Genomic DNA, 6,000 nt, shown 5'->3' on the forward strand with positions numbered 1-6,000 from the left:
GTTTCTGCTTGTACAAAGTGAATCAGCCATATGTATCATATATCCCTTCTTCTTTGGATTTCCTCGCATTAGGTCACCACAGAGCATTGAGTAGAGCTCCCTGTGCGGTACAGCAGGTTCTCACTGGTTACCTCTTCTCTACATACTATCAGTAGTATATATGTGTCAGCCCCAGTCCCCCAGTTCTTCTTCCCCCTTCCCGCTTTGGTATCCATGTTTGTTCTCCACGTCTGTGTCTCTATTTCTGCTTTGCAAATGAGTTCACGGTAGCCTTTTTCTAGATTTCACATATATGCATCGCTATACAATATTTGTTTTTCTCTTTCTGATGTACTTCACTGTGTATGACGGTCTCTAGGTCTACCCATGTCTCTGCAAATGGCCCAGTGTTTTTCCTTTTTATGGCTAAGTTAAAGAAAAAAAAAAAAATAAGGGCTTCCCTGGTGGCTCAGCTGGTAAAGCAGTGTGGGAGACCTGGGTTCGATCCCTGGGTTGGGAAGATCCCCTGGAGAAGGGAACAGCTACCCACTCCAGGATTCTGGCCTGGAGAATTCCACAGGGTCACAAAGAGTCGGACATGACTGAGTGACTTTCACACACACAAAAAGAAAAGAACCTAGTAGTCAACAATTACAGTGGCATCTGGAGAGTTGCCCCTACAGTGCACCCAACTTTCCCATTATTATATCTGTAGACTTAGGGAAAATGTAACAGAAGATGGAAGAGAAAAAGAGGGAGAAAAGAAGACATTATTACTGAAAAATAGGACCTCTCTACCAAACCAGAAAGGTTTTTCTTTTTTTTTTCTTTTCCCCTAACTGTAAGACCAATAAGATTCAAGGAAGCATAATCGATGGGCTATTCTAACCATATTGCCAGTGATCTTATAGAAAACGATCTTTGGACCATAGGCAAAAAGTTTACACCAACCAGAGATCCAGGCAAGTGTCACTCTGGCTCCCTCAAAAAGCATCAGGCACCCAGGAGTTATTCATTCCTTCCTCTAATCTGTTTCTCCACTACAATCAGTTGTTTAGTACAACTGTCAGAACAGAATTGGGCAGAAAGGGTAACGGAGGAACTAACATGCTTGGGCACAGTTTCTCATCTTTACACTATTTCAGGTAGATGTAGAAAAGAGAAAGGGTGTTTATTCTTGAACTTTACTTTTTCATGCACTCCACTTGGCAATCAGGTAAAAAAAAGTCTATTGAACAGAAGGGGTCATAAAATGGGGCAGGAGCAATTCAAATGAACAGAAGATTGATCTGAATAGATCTTTCTTCATTTCAGATTTAATAGATTCAAAATACTTAAATCTAAAATAAAGATTAAATCTAAAGTAGTGAGCCATGACAAGCTTATAGGATAATCCTTTTACAAAACCAGAAGGAGGTTCTTTCATAGAAAACTGATATTTTCAAATTTATAAAGAAGTATCAACTCTCAAACAGAATTGAAATATATGGAAAAAAGAACAGGATGGGATAAAAAGACAGCATGATGAAATAAAGAAGGCAATGAGTAAAAGGAAGAATTGCAATAAAATGAAAAATGCAAGTGCACAATTAAAATCATTATTGAAAGCAGTAAAAGACTTTACAAAAAGTAGAAGCAGTGATGTGGATGTCCAGTCTGAGAGGATACAAGGAGTGTTTAAAGAGTAATGCCTGAAAAATCATGAGAAGTTTAATGATAGAATGGAAATCAGGAAATATCTTTAAGAATTAGAGATACATCTTTAAAACATACCAAAATAAATGTAAAGAAGCAATTCATGAATTAAAGAAAATTTCCATGAAAGAGAGGCAATGTCAGTCTTTCTGGATTCCAGCTTTGTATCAGCCTCTCTGACTTGCCACTTTCTTCCAAATCTATTAAATTCTCTTACATGTGTTTTAATGCAATCTATCTATCTTCATTGTAGCATTTTCGGGTATTTAAGATAGAGAGTGGGGCTTCTGTGGTAGCTCAGATGGTAAAGAATCCACCTGCAATGTGGGATCCCTGGGTTCGATCCCTGGGTTGGGAAGATCCCCTGGAGGAGGGCATGGCAACCCACTCCAGTATTCTTGCCTGGAGAATCCCCAGGGATAGAGGAGCCTGAAGGGCTACAGTCCATGGGGTTGCAGAGTTGGACACAACTGAGGAACTAAGCACGAGATAGAGAGTGTATCATTCTTTGACTACTCCAAAATCCTTTTCATAAAAATATTTGCAGTGAACAAGTAGCTGGTTTGTCCCCTAACTTTGTCTTGTCTAGATCAAACACTAGTTTTATTTTATTTTTTTCAAGTAACCAGTTTTCCATGGAGATAGCCTCTCTGATTGTTTCTGTGAATGCATGACATTCTTCTGTAAGAGATGACAATGTAACTTGAATATGTGAGATAAAATAGACTGTCGTAGATATATTACTTCTAGTTCGTGCATATCAGTTTAACATGTTGGTGCTGACATGCTTACATTTCAAGAATCATAGAATAAATATCAGTGTTTATAGAAGGTGACTCTGGAATATCCTTATTTGGAGTTTTAAAAAATTGTGGTAGAATATATTGATACTTTGGAGAAGGAAATGTCAACCCACTCCAGTATTCTTGCCTGGAGAATCCCTGGCAGACTATAGTCTATGGGGTGGCAGAGAGTCAGACACGACTGAGCAACTAACACACACACACACACATATTGACACTTAACGTAAAATGGGCCGTTTTAATATCTCAGGTGTACTGTACAGTTCAGTAGCCTTGTGTTCACATTGTGCTACCATTACCACCATCCATCTCCAGAACTTTCTTCATCTCCCAGAACTGAGACTCTGTACCTATTAAGCAATTACTCCTCACTCCCCTATCTTCCCAGTCCCTGACGACAACCATTCTACTTACTGTCTCTCTGAATGTGACTACTCTGCTGCTAAGTCGCTTCAGTTGTGTCCTACTCTGTGCGACCCCATAGACGGCAGCCCACCAGGCTCCCCCATCCCTGGGATTCTCCAGGCAAGAACACTGGATTGGGTTGCCATTTCCTTCTCCAGTGCATGAAAGTGAAAAGTGAAAGTGAAGTCGCTCAGTCGTGTCCGACTCTTAGCGACTGCATGGACTGCAGCCCACTAGGCTCCTCCATCCATGGGATTTTCCAGGCAAGAGTACTGGAGTGGGGTGCCATCACCTTCTCTGGTGACTACTCTAGGCACCTCATATAAGTGGAACCATACACTGCTCTTTTGTCATGAGCTTATTTCCCTTCGCATGGTATCTTCAAGCTTCACCCATGTTGTAGCATGTGTCCAAATGTCCTTCCTTTCTAAGGGTGACTAATATTCCATTATATATAATATATATATAGTATTTCGTTTATTCAGTTGTTGAGTATTTGGATTGCTTTCACCTTTTGGTGTATAGTGAATAATACTGCTATGAATGTGGGTATCCAAATCTCTCTTAAGTCCTTAATGTTAATTCTTTGGTATGTATGCTCAGAAGTGGAAGTGCTGGATCATATAGTAGCTCTAAGTTTTACCTAGTGGTTCAGCATAAAAGAATCCACCTGCCAATACAGGAGGCACAGGTTTGATCCCTGGGTCAGGAAGAGCCCCTGGAGAAGGAAATGGTAACCCACTCCAGTGTTCTTGCCTGGGAAATCGCATGGACAGAAGAGCCTGGCGAGTCACAGTCCATGGGGTCCCAAAAGAGTTGGACACAATTTGGTGACTGAACAGCAACAGCAGTGGTTCTGTGTTTAACGCTGAGGAACCACCATACAGTCTTCCGCAGTAACTGCCCCAGATTCTATTCCAACTGCCGATGCTCAAGGGTTCCAGCTTCTCTAGTGATCTTCATCATATTCCTGTTTGTTTGTTTAGGTGGAATGATTATGAGTCGAAGAAGCTGAGAAGAGCTGGTGGCCTTTAAAACCCCACCTGTCCTGTCACTGGTGATGCATGGTCTGCAAGGAAACTCACTAAGTAGTTCTTTGCTTACCCCAAAGAGTGAGTAAACCTTTTACTAATCCATCATTTTCTCTTAAAGAATAGATTATATGCCTAAACTTGATCCTTTAGTACTCACAGCAATATATTTTTCAGTGCATATATGTCCCCATGTTGACACAGTAGGAACGAAATATCTCGAGGATAGAGAGTATCATACTTATTTGGTTTTGGTGTGTTGCTGTGGGTACAAAATTAGGGTCTTTGTCTTGGGTTGCTGCTGCTGCTGCTAAGTTGCTTCAGTTGTGTCCGACTCTGTGCGACCCCATAGACGGCAGCCCTGGGGTTCTCCAGGCAAGAACACTGGAGTGGGTTGCCATTTCCTTCTCCAACGCATGAAAGTGAAAAGTGAAAGGGAAGTCGCTCAGTCGTGTCCGACTCTTAGCAGCCCCATGGACTGCAGCCTACCAGGCTCCTCCACCCATGGGATTTTCCAGGCAAGAGTACTGGAGTGGGTTGCCATTGCCTTCTCTGAGTTGTCTTGGGTTAAGTCCCTCGAAAAGTCCTTGATGTGAAGATTTGTGTAAAAGTGGGTTATCATGAAGTGCTCCCAGGGGAAATCACTAGTGGGATGGGAGAAGACGGAAAGAGAAAGGAGATGAGCCAAACATGGGTGCCACTTCTAGGGTGCAATATTGTGGAGCAGTATCTCCCCACAGGGGGCTCCCCAGGTGCCTTAGTGATAAAGAATTCTCCTGCCAATGCAGGTGATGCAGGAGATGTGAGCTTGATCCCTGAGTCTGGAAGATTCCCCTGAAGGAAATGCCAACTGCACTAGTATTCTTGCCTTGGGAATCTCTTGGACAGAGGAGCCTGGCAGGCTGCAGTCCATAGAGGTCTCAGAGAGTCAGACCCGACTTAGTGACTAAGCACGCAGCCATGCATCTCTGTGTCCCCACTGAGTCACTTTGGTTCAGTCCTGCCTGAGGCTCTGGAAATAAGTTGGCTTACACTACAGAGTTGTCTCAGTCAGGGCATGGGGGCTTGCATTTAACAGTATTGGTAAGATCTATCTGATCTGGAATTCACAGGTCTCCTGTGTGTGTAGGCAAAAAAGCAAATTCTGGCAATGGGAGGGCAACCTTCTAGCAGACCTGGGTGTTGGCTGTTGGGATAGAAACCTTACTGGACGTGTGCTTGAAACAGCAGAAACATCTAAAGGGATGTGCCAGAGGACTGACAGTCTCTGCTGTTGCTGTCCTTTAGTTCCTAAGGCGTGTCCGAGCCCACAGACTGTAACCCTCCAGGCTCCTCCGACCGTCCCTGATCCACATGTCCAAAAAGGCAGCACATGTCCCGAGGAGGAAGAACGCAGACAGGCAGGGGTTTGGGGTGTGCTCATTTCATATCAGTCGTTTGATATAAATAACACGGAGGAAGAACTTTGTATCAAAACTTTATTTATTAAACAAAAAAAATGCACCATTGGAATAACATTTCTATAAAAAATGAATATGAGACTGTTCTACAGTGATTACAAAACCCCTTTTTCCTCGTGTAGTAGTATACAAGATTTGTGTAGAAACAGTCATTGTTTTAAACTGTAAGCAAGTTTCCTTTCTCATAGAACAAGATTTACACTTAAATATTGCAATCACTAGTCTAATTTGGTTAACAATGCTAGAGTCTGACAATTTAAAGAAACTCTTTGTGGGCTCAAAATACCTTTTTTTTTTCTTTTTTTGAAATTAAAAAGCATTTTGTAGCAACAAAAACTTTCTTTTTTCCACTAAGGCTAGTTAAAGCTGTAGTATACCCACTTCTACCAAATAAACCTACCACTAACACACTAACAATTTGAATCGCAAAGCCCTTGGAGAGAATGAGTAGCATTTGATCTGAAAAATGCCATCGGAATATTGTAGGTTTGGTGGTACTCAAGTTTGAATGACCCTGGCAAGGGAGAAGGCGGTGATGATGGAAATTCAGTGGGGGCTTTGCCTGGGCATACCCTCATACTCAGCAGTGGACAATTCATTTCCAAAGTGGTGCCTCTAAGCTATGGA

The 6,000-nt window shown here is 42.1% G+C and overlaps 1 long non-coding RNA gene across 1 annotated transcript in view; it reads left to right on the forward strand.

Moving 5' to 3' along the window:
* The window catches only part of LOC104999268, a 67,584-nt gene that overhangs the window by 58,472 nt on the left and 3,112 nt on the right, over positions 1-6,000 (forward strand). The window contains exon 2 of the long non-coding RNA XR_826579.1: positions 3,869-3,994. This is a non-coding gene — a long non-coding RNA (uncharacterized LOC104999268). The remainder of the gene's footprint in view (positions 1-3,868; positions 3,995-6,000) is intronic.

This window comes from Bison bison, unplaced genomic scaffold (assembly GCF_000754665.1).
Source record: "Bison bison bison isolate TAMUID 2011002044 unplaced genomic scaffold, Bison_UMD1.0 scf7180017864349, whole genome shotgun sequence".
In the NCBI taxonomy this organism is placed as follows: Eukaryota; Metazoa; Chordata; class Mammalia; order Artiodactyla; family Bovidae; genus Bison; species Bison bison.